Source organism: Pleurodeles waltl, chromosome 8 (assembly GCF_031143425.1).
Source record: "Pleurodeles waltl isolate 20211129_DDA chromosome 8, aPleWal1.hap1.20221129, whole genome shotgun sequence".
Classification (NCBI taxonomy): domain Eukaryota; kingdom Metazoa; phylum Chordata; class Amphibia; order Caudata; family Salamandridae; genus Pleurodeles; species Pleurodeles waltl.
This window is the reverse complement of record NC_090447.1, coordinates 1078867818-1078885621: the sequence shown is the minus strand read 5'-3', so window position 1 is coordinate 1078885621 and position 17804 is coordinate 1078867818.

Sequence of the window (17804 nt, the reverse complement as noted above, 5' to 3'; positions counted from 1 at the left end):
CTCAACGAAAACAAGAACAGAATCAAAAGTTTTAGTAGTTTCTTAGTAAACCACTAGTGTCAAACATGTTATAGAAAAAGTATATGTATATATCTTTTAGACTTTGTTACTAACACTCTGTAATCATGATTCTCATAATATACGCAAAAACAGAAGAAAGTAAGCGCACTGACGAGATTGCGAATATAGGCATTTTCATGATTAAGCTCACTGTTATTGAAAAGTGCAAGACACTATGTTGTGGAATATAATGTAAAGTTTTAGAATTAATTTAAAGATAATTTAAGTTATATATTGTTTAGAAACAGTTTACATTCTTCTTTTTTTACTATATTGTACACATGCTATATTCTCAAATTTTGTGAAAGCCGGTTAACCCATTGTTATATCTGGCAAAGAATTTGCAAACAAAAAAATATGAAAAAAATAAAATTCAAATATTGTACCACCCTATAAAATATATGATAACGAGAAGCAATACTCAAATACTACATTATAAGTTTGCAGTTATGCCATATTGAAAATTGTGTCCAGAAAAACTATGACTCACCAATCTACAATTATTACGTAAGCAATATACAAATTTGAAACAGTGGTACAATAATTTAGCCGAGTATCATACATTTTTCTGGAAAGCTGGCAGAGCTGGGTGTAGTTAAAAAACTGGGACCCAGCTTTGTAACTGGGTACCATTTTGCAGCTAAAACTTTCACCTTACCAACTTAAAAAAATAACAAAATAAAAAAAACTTCTTCCCAACTTTCACAAACATGTACTCACTATCTTCCATCCTAATACATCTCAAATGCAGTTAGTGGCTTTACCATACATACACTTATGCAGTCAGTCTGTCACTTGTACAGTGCTTATCTACTTACTCACTTACTATACGTGCTGTCGTGCACTCAGTAAGTTAGCCATACACACAGTTATACACTCACTAATTCACCTCTATACACATTTATACACTCTATCCCTCACTCACTGTTCACAAGAAGTTGGATAATTATAAGGGGTTGGACGCAGGGCCTGGCTGCATCAAACCCTCACTGTGTGCAGCCATAGGCCATGTGGGGCAGTGATTTAATGTACATACAGTAACTACTTTACGGTTAAAAAACCTTAGAAATTCACTGAATAAACCAAAGGTTGCAGGGACGTTATAATTAAAAAACAACCTTAGAAATTCACTGAAAAAAACAAAAGTTAGAAGGACGTTATAGTTAGGAAATAAAATTACAAAAACTTTAAAAATTCACTGAAGACACTAAAGGTTACAGGGATATCATAGTTAGGTTCTGAATCTACTCATACAAAACCATAGAAATTCAGCAGCAATGGTTACCTAGGCTAACTATAACTCACCACCCCATAACGCTCTGCATATGACTTCACATATTACATCACACATGATATGGCCAATGACATCACTGATCACATCACTAATAACATCTCACATGACATCACTGATGAAATCTCAAATGACATCACTGATGAAATCATCAGATGATTGTGAGTTTTCTAAAAGGTTACTGAGTGTTAAACATGTATTCTAAGGAAAGAAGCTGTGGGAGTGCCTGTATTGGTGAGTCAGTGGGTGTGTAAGTGGTGCACAAAAGAGTGACTGAGTATGTGAGAGACTGTATACATAAGTGAGTGGCTGTGTGGACTTCTGTATGGATGAGTGACTGGGTGTGTAAGTGGGTGTATGAGTGAGTGGCTGTGTGAGTATCTCTATTGTTGAGTGAGTGGGTGTCTAAGTGGCTGTAATTGTGAATGTCTTCTCCCTTCTCTGCTCCCGCCACACCCCGATCATGTAATCGAGCCAAGAGTAGAGTTTCAACATTTGTCCTGATGGTCTTAGAAATGATAACTGTGGGCTAGCGTCCTGTTTTTTCCTTTTCTCTGCTTCTTTGTTCCCCTTTCTTAAGAAAATGAATGAACTCTTGTACCTGTTTGAACTAAAGAAAGCTGCAAACCATGTCAGTCTTTGCTGCGCTATGCTACCATGTGTACTGTTGCTTTGCAGACCAGTACCGTCAGAGACCAGCACAAAAACATATTTTATGTGAATGTGGCTCCTATTGTAAAACTGTGTTTGTGTGACATGCTGCTGAGCTCTAAAGCTAGCAGTACTAAGGAGATGAAGGACAAGACCCAAGAGTGATGGCTCTAAGTGTTAGCCAATAGCATAAATTACACCCCTTGCAGCTTTGTTCCTGTTGGATGTCTGTGGTATATAAGTGTCAGGCAGTGACACACAAAATGAGTGAAAGTTGTTCCGAGGGAGTAGTTAGGTTCCACAGAGCCCTCACATTTTTCAGGTCTAAGCCTGAGTAGATCACCCAGTCCAGGTTTTCTGTCATTCCGAGATCGCAAGCCTTATTTTACATTCAGATAAACAGGATTTCAAATTTCTGAGAAACCTAGACTGCAGGAGTGCCCATGGATGAAACGGGAAGACTCGCCATCTGTACGATTTACAATTAGTAATCTCCTCACAACCTTTACACACAAAACCTGGCACTGAGCTGTTTTTCAACTAAAACTGGTACTCCTTAGTTCAAATTCAGAATGCTAAAATGACCATTCGACCCTGCTGGGCTTTGATTCCCAAAATCACAACAAGCACTTAACATGCTGCGCAATTCTGTTTGCCTCAGATACACTCACAACAGCTGCTGATTTTTGCACTGGGAATATGAGTGGCAGAGTTTAGGAAATGTGTTCTTCTCAGCAGTGGTGGCTCTTCTGCTATGGCGGAGGGGTGTCGCACTCCCCCGCCAGCAGCAGCTGCAAACCTTTAAAAATAAAATGATAAGAAATAATGTTTATTATCATTTTATTTCTAAAGGAGCAGGGCCATGGGGGATGGCAGGGAAGAAGGGGAGTGCTATGCACTCCCCTCAGTGTGCATGTGTGTTTGGTCAGCCGTCTCGGGTCGGCCAAACACACATGCACACTGAGTTCTCTCCAACCAGGCACTGTTTTGCCAGGTTGGAGACAGGAGGCCCTGGCTCCCGGTTTCCCTGGAAGTGCCAAGCCAAGGTGCCCCGGCCAGTCCTAACACTGCTTTTATGCTGCCAGCAGCATGAGAGCAGTGTTAAGATTGGTGGCAGGGCATGCTGGGAGCCTGTCCCTGCAAGTGGGGCCAGAAGAGTGGCGCAGTAGCGGGGAGTCAGGTACGTTTTTTATTTTTTTTATTTGATGTTTTCCGCCCCCCGCCACGCAGCGTCCCTTTTCCCAGTGCACCCATGTCTGAGGGACACCTGGCTTAGAGTGCAGCTTACCAACGTGCAGTGCTGGCATCCTGCCTGTAGCTGCTTCTTACACAGCTTCAGCAATGGGCACGAGAGGCATGAAATGTGGGGTCAAGTAAGGACCTGCAGCTCTATTTAGGTAGAATGTGCATTAATCCTCAGCATTGCCTAAAAAAACTCACAGTTACCTCAGATGAATCTCTCTCTCTGATCCTGTACAGAAAAGCAGACAAGTGCACTTTTACATCAGAAAAGAACATTCAGTCAGCACAGTGTCAGCTCAGGACGTGACCCCAGCAAACTGGTGGTTATAATATTTAGGGGCACTGTACTAATAAACACACATTCACACTTATTTACTACAGCACGGCGAGACAGATGATAAAAAACATGTTTAATGTTTTACGGACTGCAAGCTACAATGACTTCATACAGTGACTTAACTCTGCTAATAGTCACAAGGCCTCTTCAAAGTAGTTTTAACTTACAGTGCAAATTTAAGTCCAAGCATGCTACTTTGGGTTAAATATTTTTTCAATTTAATGGCACGAAAGAACATTGTGGCATAAATGATATTTGAGGATGTGAAGAGTGTGCTATTTATTACCTTTGTTGGAGGAGGGGGAGGAGAGTCATGACCCATCGGAAGACTTTGTCTCTCGTAAGTCGTGGGCTCTCCCCACACCTAACAATGGTAATAACAGTATATTACACTCTGTGCATTAGCATTTATACCATATGTTACACTGTCATCCATAGCAACAATGTAGGTATGCTCAGATGCACTTCAACTGAAAGGCACATTTTATCTCTTGGTAATAACGTGGCCCTATTTTGGTGAATATATTTTAAAGGTGGAACTTGTTTGCTTCATGCAGGTTTATTTTTACATGTCAGGTTTAGTTCAGTTCCGTGCAAGGTGTAAACAATCTTGAGTTACTGCTTTCTAAATTGATATGAAGTGCTGGAAGGAGTAGAGTTGCATTACTGAAGCTCGCACTGCCTACTAATAATGGAGGCCACTGAGCCCCCAACTTTGGCTTATATTAGTTAGTGGCCAGCTTTATTGGATGGCTGGGTGGTTTTCTGTTGAGGGCTCTTGTGAAATCATAACGATTGCGAGGAGCTGATGTACTGGGGAACTGAACAGTATATATATGTGGTTGTGCTACTGAATATCAACCTCTAAAACATGAAAACATAAAAGAATATCATGAAAAGAATATAGAGAGAGTGGGACAAAATATTGACAAGTGCATGTAGGGAAGAATAGAGTTAGTATCTCTAACCCCACATCTATGTATCTTGAAAAAAAATATATATATATTACTTTCACTTAATCAAACAAAGGTTACAGGGACGTTATGGTTAGGATCACATTTTAAACACACAAAACCAGAGCAATTAACCTGTTAGAGGTATTTCAAGTAACTATAACTTGTGCCCTAAGGTAACTATAATTCGCCCTCGCCATGCACTGCTAATTACCGCACATATTGCAGCACTCAGGACATCACAGATAGCATCATTGATAATATCAATGTAATATTTGCAGTAACATTTTTGAGCAAAAAACTGTGCATGCCAATGGCGGGAGTTATAGTTACCTTAGGGCACGAATGATAGTTACTTGAGTTAACTTTAACTATAACTGGTGAATTTCTATAGTTTCGTACATTTGAAATGTGAGCCTAACTATAGTTTCCCTATAACCTTTGTTTACTTAGGTGAATTTCTATGTTTAAAAAAAATGTTATTTCCTAACTATAGCGTCTCTGTAACATTTGCTTTTTTTCAGTGAATTTCAAAGGTTTTTGAATGGGAATGTATTGTAATTTTCATTACTATACGTTAATCCAACCACCTCCACGCACAGCCAGGCCTTGAGGCCAACCCCCTATAAGCACAAAACCTTGCAATGTGCACAACCTTCACCCGTGCTCAGGGGAGGTTGCCCACAAGACCTGGCCTACAGTTAGACCCTGCGGCCACCCCCCAACCACACAACCCCATGCTGTGCACGGTCCTTTATCTGTGCATGATAGGATGTGGGTGCAGCCTCTCTGGGTGTACGAATAGGTGTGAGAGGGTGTATCTGAGGGTGAGAGTGGTTGTCAGACTGTCTGTCTGGGTGTAAGAGTGGGTACATCAGTGTTTAGTGGGTACGGCAGTAAGTGCACAGGTCTGTGAGTGGGTGCAGGAGGTGGTCTGGGACTGTGTGTATGATAGTCTGAGTCGGCCTTTGAGTGGGTGTATAACTGTCTGAGTGGGGTCTGTTAGTGGATGCATGAGGGTCTGAATGGGGCTGAGGGTGGGTGCAAGAGTGTTTCAGTGGGTCTGTAAGTGGGTACGTGAGTGTGTGAGTGGGTCTGTGAGTGAGTGGGTAAGTGTGTGAGTGAGTGTGTGAGTTAGTGGAGAAATTGATTGAAAGCGAGTCAGAGAGAGAGAATGAAAGTGGGAGGGAGAGAGATAGAGAGTTTTTTAGGCTTTGAGGTATGATACACTTAGATGTTTCTTTGAATTTAAAATAAAAAAAGTATCTGTCCTTTTTTTTAAATAAAACAAATTTGTACTTTAAAAAAAAAGGGAAGGGAGTCCGGGTGGACCCGAACCCTGACTGCTCAGTATGAAGGTCTGTGACCTTCACACTGAGTTATTGTTTTCTTTTTTTTAAGGCTTCCCTCGTGGTGCCATTGCTTCAGCAAGTACAGAGCTGCTTTAACAGCAGCTGCTGCGGCACGTGTTCAGGAGACAAAGATGAAAGCTTTGATATTTGACTGCGGGACCTGCTTGACAGGTCCCGCTGTCAAAAACCGAAGTTCCGTGGGTTGCGTTCAGCTGCAAAACTATGTCCCCTGGACATAGCTGGAGCCGGCTCTGAGGGTGGCGGTTCCCAGGCTCCATGAGGGGGGCCGCGTTGCCCCCTCTCCAACAATCATAGCCCCAGGCAGGCGGTGGTCCCCTGGGCTAAAGGAGTTCGAAACGGACCCCCTTCACTAATTCTTGTCTATCCCCTGGGGAGGTGGTGATCCCAGGGGTGGGGGGTACAGGGCCACCCATACTAAATTCTAATGAAGCAGTGGTCCCTGGGAAAGGGGGAGGGGCTGGGTACCCCCCTTATTTATTTTACATAGCCCCGAGAATGTGGCAATCCCCGGTGCAGCAGGGGGGGCACAGGGCCACGTGTGCTAAATACTAATTGAGCCCCCAGGAGCTGATGGTCCCCAGGGTGGGGGGAGGGGCCGGGCACCCACTTATTTATTTTATATAGCCCCAGGGAGTGGTGATTACCAGGGCTGCGGGGGGCGCAAGAACCCCTGCAAGTGAATAAAATGAAGCCCCGTGGAGGTGGTAGTCTCAAGGCTGTTCTGGATGTCATCAGGCCTCCCCTACATTACGATCTATTTTTGCCCCGGGGTGGTGGTCCCCTGGAGCTCATAGTAGATTCATCACCCCGGGAAGATGGTGGTCCCCAGGCTGTGGGGGAGGCTGACAGGCCTCCATTACGCCAGTTTAATTTAGCCCCGGGGAGGTGGTGGTTCCTGGATCTGTAAGGGGCCAGGCGTCCCTCAGGACTTGGCCCACCCGAGGGCTTAAAAGAACAAAGTGTGAGTGCCTGCATTTCATTTTTTAAAAATGTTTTGCCAAATCCATGGATCTGCTGAGATTTGTGGTGAAAATAAAATAAAAAAAATGTTTTTTTAGCCCTTGGGGGGGGAGTCCCTCTGAGATCCCACCATCAGTGCTAATGGATCAGGGTGTCTGTACCCTGGCCCCTTTTAATTTTATTTCAATTTTTTTATTGGACTTAGCTGGCAAGTCCCAAGATGACTGACAACACTTCCTTGTTGAAGTGTTGTCAACCAATCGGATCTCAGCACGAGATCGGGACGGGTCGCGAATCCTTTCTGTCCCTAGATATACAAAATTGTTTTCCCCTCACAAACTACTGAATGCAATTACACCAAAACAAAAAAGCACTCTTTCTCGACCAGGACCTACTTTCTGCCAAATTTGGCTTAATTCTGTCCAGTACTTTTGGTGCTTTCGCTGTTCAAAATCTCTACGGAAAAATGAATGGGGTAAATGTGTTTTCCCCCCCTTTCTTGGCCCCCCTGGGCGGATCATCCTGAAGCTTCACAGACATCAGCTGACCTGACTGGCAAATTGCTTTGGAATGTTTCTTGAAGATTCGTCCAGTGGCCCCAAAGACATAGGCAGGTAAAAAAATGCTTTTTATATGGAAGCTAATTCCTAACTATACCTACCTAGTAGCCACAACGTTTTATATATATATATATATATATATATAAATATTTCCACTCATGCCCTAAGTTAATTATAACTTATGCCCCCACCGTGCACAGTTTTCTGATCGATAATTTTGTTACATTTGCTCTGATAATCTTAATGATGCCATATGCGATGTCATAAATTCTATGCATATGCTTACACACCCAAGTATACACTGATGCATTCACTGACACACTCAAGCATACACGTTTATAGATGTATAGTGACTAACTTGCACAACCATTTAGACAAATAAATGACTACTTATGTAGCTACTTAGCTGCTTACAGTACCTAATTTAGGGCCAGATGTATCAAATGTTTTAGCATTCGCAAACAGTGCGAATCGCAAGAATTGGCTGTTTGCGACTGCAAAAACATGTTTTGCGATGTATGAAAGGCATTCACAGGCCAAAAACAAGGAATCGCAAAAATTTTGATTTTTAGCGAAGTGAAATGGTTTTGCGTCTCACAATCTGAGTATCGCAATTTGCGACATGAAAAAAACGAATTGCCATTTGCATACGGCAAATTGCGAGTTCGAATAGCGACTCGCAAATAGAGATTTGGTATATCATGTCGCAAATTTCGATACGCAGATTGCGACACGCAAAACCATGTCGCTATGCGATGCATCAAAAGTTCGCAAATTGCGAATATTCGCAGAATGGCCTTTTGCACATGCAATTTACCACAAATTGAAACCAGGTGGTAACCAGGTGCAACCTATATAAAGAGGCCCAGAATGCCCCAGCCTCTTTTCCACAATAGCTGCACTCTACGTAATGGCGAGGAGAATGAGGATCTTGGCAGGTTTGAGGAGAGGGAGGAGGAGACAGGAGCACATTTTCAGAGTGCGCATAACCCTTTTTGACCAGACTGAGGAGGAGATATATGAGAAGTACAGGTTGAGCTTAGCCATGATACTTGACCTGATAGCTGAGCTACAACCCATACTGCAGCGCACAACACACAGGACCAATAGCATACCCACCCATGTGCAGGTATTATGCTCCCTGCACCTACTAACCTCAGGGAGCTATCAAGGGGTCATAGCAGCAGCTGGAGGGGTATCACAGAGTGCTCTCTTTAGATTTTTCCATGCATTTCTAAATGCCATGCTGAGCAGGATACACCAGTATCACCCCTTTGGGGGCAGATGGGCCTATTATTTTTAGGCCAATCTGGCCCCAATGGGAGCAGAAGCCACTTAGGCACCAGGGAGGTTTGGCCCTTGGACAAGGGTTGCCCCCCAAAGGGGGCACTTGACTGTTGGCTATTTCTGCCCCCCTTGGGGGCATGTCGGCCTAGTTATTTTAGGCCCATCTGCCCCGGAGGGGGGGCAGAAAACATTAGACAACACGGGAAATTTGTAAATGTTTGGTGGCAGGGTGTTTGTAAACTGGCAAAGTATTTATCTTTGTGATTATAATAGTTTATTTCTCCTTTTTGTTCTAGTTCAAAACTTGTGCTTCCTTTGCTGTGACTCCTTGCGGTTGTGGTAGTGGTTGACCTTTAGTTTACATAGTTGCATGTTTTAGGTAAGGAAAAACAATTTACTCCAAACAAGCATTGTTGCCATGCATGAATACAATTTTTGTAAGTGGTGTACTAAATGCAGGATTGTGATTGAAATTGTCCTTAGGTTTGTGCACGATGATATTTGTGTTGTCTTATGTCTAATATTCTTTTCTTTTTCCTTTTTAGTGGGATATCATTGGTGATTGTTGTGTCTGTGCAGAGTAGTTGCTGGTCAGTCCAGCTTTTTCAGGCAAGTGAGTGTTATAGTTTTTGAGTACATACCTCTTTGTGATAAAGCCTCACTCTATTACTTATCTTACACAGTGCTGGTTGTTGTGGTTCATTTGTCCAGTTACTTTTCGTAGGAAGGACCGTAGCTAGCCGCAGGATGATCGCTCAGTAGGTTGTTGGTATGCTTTTTGAGTCATCTTCTGATCATGATTATGAGACTGACTCTGCATCTGAGGCAGAGGGGTAAGTGACAGATTCTGACAGTGAATTTTCTATCTGAGAGGAATCTTCTGATGATGAAGCCACTCTCAGTGCAGATGAAGCGCCTGTTTTAGAGGCGGACACTGATGTGTCAATAGTGCAGCAGCCTGGCGCTGAAAGGTTTCCCATTGGGAGATCTGAACTCTGGATTGCCCCAAACATGAAGCAGCCAGAGCTGCCTGCCTTTACTGGTCTCCCGGGGTGTAGAGTGAAAACAGAAAACCTTTTGCCTATCAATTTCTTTCAGTTGTTTATGGACAATGTATTTTTAGAAGAGATTGTTGAGAAGACTAACTTGTATGCGGAGCAGTATTTGAGAGGCAGCGCTGCCAGACTTAGGACACACTCTAGAACTCCCAGTGGATTCCCACAAATTTGGAAAGATGAAAAAGTTATTGGGTTTGACTTTTTTGATGGGGTTGATAAGGAAGCCATCACTTGCTTCTTATTGGTCTACTAGTCCCTTGATGGCAATGGCTATATTTCCTGCAATCCTTGGGTCGTAATTGGTATTTGCGTCTTCATCGGATGTTGCATTTTGTGACAATGCTTTAGCCTTGCCACAAGATCACCCTTACTCTGACCGTCTTTTTAAGAATAGGCCTATCCTTGGTCATTTTGTAGATCGGTTTTCAGAGGTCTATGTTCCAGGCAAAGAAATAGCTGTGGACAAGTATTGGGTCCTGTTAAAGGGTTGTTTGGTTTTTAGGCAGTACATTCCCAGCAAGAGGGCACGGTATGGAATTAAAATGTATATGCTGTCTAAAAGTAGTACAGAATATGTTTCTGGGTCTACACTGGTAGGGATTCCAGTATTGACCTCTCTGGTTGTCTGTCCAATTTTGGAGTTAGTGAGAAAATTGTGTGGGAGCTTGGAAGACGAATGTTTAACAAAGGTCACCATTTGTACGTAGATAACACTGGAGTGCAGTTGTTCAAGGAATTGTTCAGAGTAGACATTGTTGCTTGTGGCACAATCTGTTCTAACCAGAAAGGATATCCAAGGCAGCTTGTCTGTAAAAAACGTGAGAGGGGACAGTGCAGTTCCATGCGGAATGATGAGCTGCTAGCTCTGAAATTTACAGACAGGTGGGATGTCTACATGCTAACTGCCATCCATGATGAGAATACTTCCCCTGTAACTGTTTGGGGTCAGGTTGCTGAAATGTGCAAATCTATGTGTATGGTGGATTATAATAAGCAAATGGGAGGTGTAGATAGAGTTGATCAGAGTTTGGAACCTTACACTGCTGTTTGTAAGTCTTACGTTTGGTATAAGAAGTTAGCGATTCACATTTTCCATTTGGCAACTATTAATGCTTTTGTTGTGTTCAAGAATAGTTCTCCAGAGTCAAGGATGAAATTTGTGAAATTTCAGGAGTCTGTAATAGCGAGCCTAGTTGTGATGGAACAGGCAAATTTTCCTAGAGGAGCAGTGGTGGAGGATGTGGCTAGATTAAAAGATTGCCAAATTGCTGAGCACATTACTCCCACGCCCACAAAAGACTTTCCCACTAAGAAATGTGCTCAAGGAGGTATCCAGTGGGAGACTTGTATGGACTGCCCCAATTGTCCTTCAAAGCCTGGGCTGTGTGCGGGTGGCTGTTTCAGGAGTTACCGCACTCAAACAATTATTGGGAACTACTGTTGAACGTAAACTGGGTAATAGAACCTGATGAGAACCCCAGAAGTCAATCCATTCTGGATTCCCATAGGTCCCTATTTTTTAAAAATGCACAAGTTTGGTAGGTTTCCCTAGGTGCCGGCTCAGCTAGAGGCCAAATTCCACAGCTAGGCACTTTGCAAAAAACAGCTCTGTTTTCTTTGGGAAAATGTGATGTGTCCATGTTGCATTTTGGGCATTTCCTGTCTCAGGCACGAGGCCTACCCACACAAGTGAGGTACCATTTTTATTGGGAGACTTGGGGGGAATGCTGGGTGGAAGGACATTTGCGGCTCCTCTCAGATTCCAGAATTTTATCTCACCGAAATGTAAGGAAAAAGTGTTTTTTTTCATCCAAATTGTGAGGTTTGCAAAGGATTCTGGGTAACAGAACCTGGTGAGAGCCCCACAAGTCACCCCATCTTGGATTTCTCTAGGTGTATACTTTTAAAAAATGCACAGGTTTGGTAGGTTTCCATAGTTGCTGGCTGAGCTAAAGGCCAAAATCCACAGCTAGGCATTTTCCAAAAAACATGTCAGATTTCAGTGTAAAAATGTGATGTGTCCATTTTACGTTTCCTGATGTTTACCCACGCAAGTGAGGTACCATTTTTATCGATATACGTGGGGGAACACAGAATAGCAGAGCAAGTGTTATTGCCCCTTGTCTTTCTCTACAGTTTTCCTTCCAAATGTAAGACAGTGTGTAAAAAAGATGTCTGTTTGAGAAATGCCCTGTAATGCACATGATAGTATGGGGACCCCTGAATTCAGAGATGTGCAAATAACCATTGCTTCTCAACACCTCATCTTGTGCCCTTAGTTTACTTTTCAGAAATGTTTAGCTTTCTGGGATCCAGCATTGGTTTCACACCTATTTTTGTCACTAACTGGAAGCACAAAAATAGTAAAAAATAGTAAAAATGGGGTATGCCCCAGTAAAATGCCAAAATTGTGTTGAAAAATATGGATTTTGGATTCAATTCTGCCTGTTCCTGTAAGCTGGTGCTTTTAGCATTGCAAATCCTTTGTTAATGCCATTTACAGGGAAAAAAACACAATCCTTCTTCCTCAGCCCTCTTTTCCCCATTTTTTTTAAACAAAATTTTTGCTGTATTTTGGCTAATTTCTTGGTCTCCTTCAGGGGAACCCACACACTCTGGGTACCTCTAGAATCCCTACATTGTTGGGAAAAAAGGATGCAAATTTGGTGTGGGTAGCTTATTTGGACAAAAGGTTATGAGGGCCTAAGCAAACTGCTCCAGATAGCCAAAAAAAGGCCTGGCACCTGAGGGAGAAAAGGCCTGGCAGCAAAGGGGTTAAACTCTGTGTAAGTGGCTGATCATACATGTCACTACCTCTGTTAGAGAATACAGGGCTATGTGAGCGTGTGTCCAATTACATTTTTCTGCATATTTAAATGATTTCTGAGTTTGTCACTAAATGCAGAAGTGTCTCTGTTTCTGTTTTACTGCGTGAGTCACAGCATGCATGCTTTGAAACAGCAAAGTCAGTTCCTTGGTGATTGCCATAGGATAGGTAGTGCTTCGCTTAGGAGTCTGGAAGTTCTCAACTAACCTGGTAAAACTGAAAATTATGTTTCTAAATCACTGAAGAACAATGCACCGTGTTTAACGGCATACCTACAACATATCACTGAGATGGCATATTTATTTACAAATAAATGTGAGTTTGAGAGTTCAAAAAGAGGTTTTGCAAGGCAATTTCAGTCACCAGTGATAAATGACAGAGAAAGGGTGTACTAATAGCCCTCATCCATGATTGAAGTAGCATTTATCTGCATACCTGAGTAGATCAGGTGAGTACTTGGTTATATTTCTGAGTGCATGCAGGTGTCTACTGCTGGTAGTGCTATCAGATATTTTAGTGCATCTGCCAGTATGTGACTGCCTCTTTTATGACTAGTGTGACTCTGTAAATCTATACATAACTGCCTGTCATATACATCAGTAACTCTGTTAGAGAATACAGAACTATGTGAGTGTGTATCCAATTGTATTTGAAATCGCTACTTCTAGCGCGCCTTGTCCTTAGTAAGTAAACTTACAAGGGGACGCGTATAGGTCGATGAATCTTTTGGATCGCATAGAGTATTCTAGCCAAGTGGTGACTAGTGAAAACATTAACGACAAATCAAATATGCGTGCAATACCACAATTCTAATCTGTACAATAAAACACCATCACTCATAACAAGGTTAGTTGTTTTATTCCCTATTAATTACAATTCTAATTAGAATCTTTATTCAATGAATCCATGATTAATTAAACTTTATTAGCATCATGAGTAAAATTTCATCAAGATTTTATTAATGAGCAAATCAACATCAATCTAGGTGCAGCAAAATTCATGAACATTTATTAATTCAGCAATGCAAGTCAGTAAGTCAAAAGTCAAAGTCACCATTAGTCACCCTTGTCAGCCTACCTATTTCAGATTAGCATCAGCATGTGGGTCTTCATGCGAAAAACAATTTAGTCATAACTAATAATTTGGAAAAAATTCAAACTCAAGGAGAAAACATTTTTAAACAGCGCAGTTGGTACCTAGAAGAAAAAGCAGACATTTGTCAGTCAAGTTATAGCTACCTATCCAAGTTAGATCAGCAAAGAGTCAGTCTTTGTCTCCAGGGCATCAGTCATCAGCTAGGCTCGGCTCACAGGGAGCAAGCCCAAATTTCAGCACTTCAGACAGCGTCTCTTGACGTCATCAACTTTCGCCTCTCCGTTCTGATTTTTCCTCCTGTGTCATGACTTTTTATTAGGGTCTCTCAGTCCGTCCCACAATCTGCCAATTGGTCAACCTTATCAGGGGTTATGACTCTAACCTATAATTTTTGTTTACCACTTGTCTACGTTATTTTGAGAGTCAAGTTCCATTAACATGATTGGTCCTTCTGTCGATGAGAACATCAACCGGCTGTTCCGGTAACAAAATTGTTGCCCCCAGCTTTTAGTTCAGTAGCTCCATTGTTCAAGTCCTGGGAAAGTACATTTAGCCTACTCTACACATAATTGTATCAATTTGTTCTGATCGTCTCCTGTCCACTGGTGAGTTTGCAGATTTTTCTAGCAGAGCTCGTCACTGAACTCTGTACAGTTCAAGGTCCTTTTCTCCAGTTCCAGTCCTCATCAGCTCATCGCATCTCCACGTTTAAGCAAGCAAGTCCCAGCGCCGACCAGGCCTCCAATTCGGCTAAGTTAAGAATACGAAGCATCATAAAACATAGGTTTATGTTATTAATTATGACATATTAATACATCATTTTATACATTTCACATTATTTTTAGTACTGTTATCACAAATGGTGACCACTCCCCGTGGGCACATTTTACACATTACACGTTGTTTTGATTATTAGCTCAATTTGTAATTATTTCTCATTAGTATGTATACGCAAATCATTAGAATATTCTCATATTAACATATCTGCTGCAACACTACATACCTAAATGGTTTCTGAGCATGTCACTAAATGCACAACTGTTTCGGAGGTTTACTGCAAGAGTCACAGCATGCATGTTCTGGAAACACGAATGTCACGTCCTTGGTGTTTGGGGTAGTGTACGTAGTGCTTGGCTTAGTGCTGTGAAAATGCTCAACTAACCTTCTAAAGCTAAAACATATGTTTCTAAATCACTGAAGCAGAAAGCACCATGCTTAATGGCATACTTACAACACATCATAGAGATCACATATTTCCAATTACATGTGAATTTGAGAGTTGAGAAATAAGTTTTACAAGGCAATTTTAGTCACCAGTGACAAATGGCAGAGAAAGGGTGCACTAATAGGCCTCAACCATGATTGAAGTAGCATTTCTCTGCACACTTGAGTAGATCAGGTGAGTACTTGGCTATAATTCTGAATGAATGCAGGTGCCTACTGCTAGTAGTATTATCAGATATTTTAGTGAATCTGCCAGTATGTGATTGCCTCTTTTATGACTAGTATGACTTTGTAAATCTCTACATAACTGCTGATCATATACGTCAGGAACTCTGTTAGAGAATGCAGGGCTATGTAAGTGAGTCTCCAATTGCCTTTGATGTTGCTTCATATCTAAATTGTTTCTGAGTATTTCCCTAAATGCACAACTGTTTCTGCTTGTCTGTTACTGCCTAAGTCATAGCAAGCATGCTTTGGAAACATAAATGTCAGGTCCTTGGTGATTGGGGTAGTGTATGTAGTGCTTGGCTTAGTGGTGTGAAAGTGCTCAACTAATCCTGTAAAACTGAAACGTATGTTTCTAAATCACTGAAGCACAGTGCACCACGCTTAATGGCATACTTACAACATATCACAGAGATTACAGATTGCCACTTTAATGTGAGTTTAAGAGTTCAGAAAGATGTTTTACAAGGCAATTTTAGTTTCCAGTGATAAATTACAGAATATGGATGGACTAATAGGCCTAATCTATGATTGAAGCAGCATTTCTCTGCATACTTGAGCAGAACAGATGAGTATTTAGCTATGTTTCCTAGTGAATGCAAGTGTCTACTGCTAGTAGCGCTATCAGATATTTTAGTTCATCTGCCAGTATGTGACTTCCTCTTTTATAACCAGTATGACTCTGTAAATCTCTACCTAACTGCTGATCAGATACGTCAGCCCCTCTGTTAGAGAATACAGGACTATGTGAGTGTGTCTCCAATTGACTTTGATATTCCTGCATATCTAAATGGTTTCTGAGTATGTCACAAAATGCACAGCTGTCTCTGTTTGTCTTTTACTGCCTGAGTCACAGCATGCATGCTTTGGAAACATGAATGTCAGGTCCTTGGTGATTGGGGTAGTGAATGTAGTGCTTGACTTAGTGGTGTGAAAATGCTCAACTAGTGTTGGTGAGTGGCATGGTCTATCTAGTGATTGGTTACAGGGCTCAAACTGTTCAAATAAGCTTCTAAAACTGAAAAGTATGTTTCTTAATAAGTTAAACACGTTGCAGAATGCTTGATGGAATATGTACAGCATATGAGAGAGGTAACATATTTGCACTAAAACATGAGTTTGAGACTTGCCAAATGACTTTTACAGTCAATACCACTGACAAGTGACAGAGGATACAGAAGCTGTGAAGTAGCAGGCCTCACCCACGATTAAAGTAGTAATTTTCTGCATAGCCAAAAACATGGTATCAATCCTAGCTATATCTGACTCAATGTAGGTGTCTACCTCTACAGGTACCAGAAGATGTTTTCCTACATATACCAGCATGACTGCCTGTTTTAGTAATTGTATCCCTGTCTAAAATCTTTTAAAACAGAATAAATAAAACTAAGAATCCCAGAATTCTAAGCAATACATCCTTTATAAGCAACACATCGTATATTGACTTGTACAACTTTCATATCTTGTAATATATTGTGAAGTCACACTTTAACACTTAGGCCCTCATTATGACCCTGGTGGTCGGCAGTAATATGGTGGAAAGTACTGCCAACAGGCTGGCGGTACTTTCCACCATATTATGACATTGGCGGTTTGGCTGAAGCCAAACCGCCAATGTACCACACCGACCGCCACGGCGGTAACAGCTGCCGGGCTGGAGATATCAATCTCTAGCCCAGCGGCCGTCACTTTACTGCCTGTGGGATAATGACCCCGCCTACACCATGGTTTCCGTGGCTTCCTTACTGCCATGAAAACCATGGCGGTAGGCACTATCAGTGACCGGGAATTCTTTCCCTGTCACTGATAGAGGTCTTCCCCACCCCATCCCCCTCTCCAGATACCCCCACTTCCTCTTCAAACAACCCGTACATTCACAACCCCCTTCACACACACACCCATACACACACCCATTCCCACATGTATCCACGCATGCATACATCCATTCACACACACATCCGCACACACTTTCGTACATAAACGCAGACACACATTCACAGAACACAACATACACACACTCACACCTCCATACATGCACACACATTCAGCACGAAACACACACCTGCATACACACACGCACAAACATTCACACATACCCCCACACACACACAGAACCCACCCCCTCCCCTGTCGGAGCACTCGCTTACCTGTGTTCAGGGGGTCCTCCGGCACGAGACGGGATGGGGCGCTGCTATCAACAGCAACATCTGCCAGAAGAACACTGCCAGGCCATATTATTGGTCATAATACGGCTGGCGGCGGTCTACTGGTGTGGCAATACTGGTGGCAGCAGCGCCACCTTACTGCCATCCGCCGGCATGGCCACAACCGGATTTCTGCGATTCTTCTGGCAGAAATCCGGCTGTGGTCATAATACGGCAGACAGCTGGTAGCCGCAGCGACGGTCTTTTGGCAGCCTTCACCACGGCGGTAGGCAGTTTTTACCGCCAATATCAGAATGAGGGCCTTAGTGTACACTTTCTTTCTAGCATTCGGAGCTTGTAATAATATACAATTTTAGTATACACAATTCCTCGGCAATATATAGGGTTTTTTTACAACTTTGGAGGAGGTGTTAATCCGTCCCAAAAGTGACGGTAAAGTGACGGATATACCACAAGCCGTATTACGAGTTCCATAGGATATAATGGACTCGTAATA